Source organism: Tribolium madens, unplaced genomic scaffold (assembly GCF_015345945.1).
Source record: "Tribolium madens isolate multiple individuals breed KSU strain unplaced genomic scaffold, Tmad_KSU_1.1 Scaffold_3;HRSCAF=73;Tcas5.2_LG2, whole genome shotgun sequence".
NCBI classification, from domain to species: domain Eukaryota; kingdom Metazoa; phylum Arthropoda; class Insecta; order Coleoptera; family Tenebrionidae; genus Tribolium; species Tribolium madens.
Window position 1 is genome coordinate 690,316 of NW_025401006.1, and position 2,531 is coordinate 692,846.

Here is a 2,531-nt window from a genome sequence, read left to right on the forward strand (position 1 = left end):
CCCAATATTTCAAAACATACTATGGTGACAGATAGGGAAGCTGCCATTGTGTCTGCAATCGAAGAAATACTTCCAAACTGTGCTTATTTTTTTTGTTGGAATCATATTCAAAGAGACGTTACCTTTTGGATTAGAAAGAGTGGAGGTTCCGAAGACGACGAAAAGGTTTTAACTAACCAAATATGGGATTTGTTAGATTCTAATTCTGAAAAAGAATTGATGGTCAAGTATGAAGATATGAAATTTCATTGGTCTCGTAATTTCTTAAAATATGTGGAAAAAAATCTTCTTTTATGTATCAAACGTAGTTCTAAATATCGATTAATTGATAATATGACGTACCAACCTGGTAGCGGAATAACTATCAATTCGGCCGAAAGTTTTAACGCTGTTTTGAAAAGACTTGTGGACAAAAAAGAAGTAAAATTACAAGTATTGGCACTTGTACTGTATCAATTGGATTTGTTTTACCAAAAAGAAATTWTAAGAGGTTTTYGTAACATTGGCAATTATTCACTAAAAATGTCAAATTTTAACATGAAACAAGATCCGCAGGAAGTTGTATATCCGACAAGTCATTTACCTTTAGATAAACTTCCCTATATTTTTTTGAATAAAGATTTTACCATGACTAAACCTTTATCAGATGAGGAAATGCCATTTACCAATTACGCATTGGCAAAAATGTTGATGTTGCAAGGGCGTGTAAAGCTTTTTGCAGAGGATCAAGTTTTTATCATTTCTGGTGAAAAGAAAAAAGAAATGGTAAAATTATATCCCGTAGAAAGTTGCACATGTCCTGCTCGTCAAAAATGTCATCACATTACAGCAACAAAATTATCTATAGGCATAGACGACCAAAAACATAAAAATGTTCAATTATCAAAGTTAATAAATCGAAAACGAGGTTACCGTAGCGGAAGGAAAAAACCGCAAAAAATTACAGTTGTTGAGTCAGCTGAAGATTCCAAAGTCGAAAAAAATGGAAATTTTAATGTTACGGTAATGATACCAACTGTTGTTGGGAAAAACAAGTGGTTAAGAAAAGGTTTTTCGTCCCCTTTGCTACTTCTACGCCAAAAAAGAATGTAACTCAACAACCAACCTCTAGTTTTTCACAATATTCTTTGGATGGTCTTGAAAATTGTCAAACCACATCAAACCAAATCAAACAGTTTTCACCACCTGGTAATAAGGATTCTTATTCAAAAAATGATTCTGATCTAGAATCTGATATATACAATACATATTCGGAAAATTTTAAGAAAAACAAAGCATTTAATATTTTTGGGAGAACAATTTATCCAAACCATCTAAATTCATTAGTGCCGAAATCAGCGGAAAATGTGAGAGATTATTATCTTATTGATAGTATTTTGGAAGTCTATTTGCCAATACTATGTTTTGAATATAAACAACAGCTACAAACTGTTACAGTGTTTCCGGTAGACACTTACCTATGTAACGAACTGTGCACGTTCCAAGATGGAATGGCAATATTTTTGTCCTATGGAATTCCCGATTTTGACGTTGTTGCAATTCCTGTTATTTTATATGAACATTTTACCATTTTCCTCATTTTCCAAAARCAAAAAGTCATTTTGTATTTAGATAGTTTAAGAGGTCAAGTTCCAATTTCTTTATTACAAAAWTTTTTTAAGTTATATCATGGCTACAGTGTTATGAGAAACACRAATTTCAATGTGCAAGATTGGAAAGTGTTTGCACCAAAGGATACACCTCGTCAAACGAACAGCTACGATTGTGGCATTTACTGTTGTGCCTTTTTTGAAACCCTTGTACGAAAAGACTGCAAATTTTTGGATTTTATTTTAAATGATACTTACTCGTACCGAAAAAATAYTATGCACTCGATAAAAAAACATATGGAATGTTTAGATGTGCATCCACCTAAGCGAAAAGCTTATAATAAAAAAAAGTTAGCAATGATCACTGAATCAGATATTTCGATTAAAGACATTGTATTTGACACCCCGCAGAATTATCAAAGCCTRGGAGCTTTTTTGGAAACTGCTATAGATTTATGTATGTAAACTTATTTTACTTTTTGTATTTATTTTAATTACAARTTTTAATAACAAAAATTTTATTTTTATTTATTTGTTTATTTATTTGTATTAGTAAACGGCGAACCAAAAAAACTTATGTATGTTAGTTACTTCTAATAGCGAAACGCAGCGTGATCCAAAATTCACTCCCTACAGAAAATAAATGGATGTCGTCGATAAGAAGCATATAAGAAACATACAAAAAATTGTATTTTCATAGTATAGTATAGTAAGAAATATTAGATTGGTTAACTGTTGATTTAAAAAAAACAACTTAGTTATTTAAGATTCTTGAAAATTCCTTTTTGTTTATTTGAAGACTCCTTTTTGGTTGTCAATTTTTTAAGGCGCAAATTCTGGAATACTAAAAATCGTTGAAAAACTAAAATTTTGTAAGAGTAAACTACCCTTTCCGAGGGGGTGAGAAGTTTAGTGGTGGTGGCAGCAAGTGCGGCCATCAGT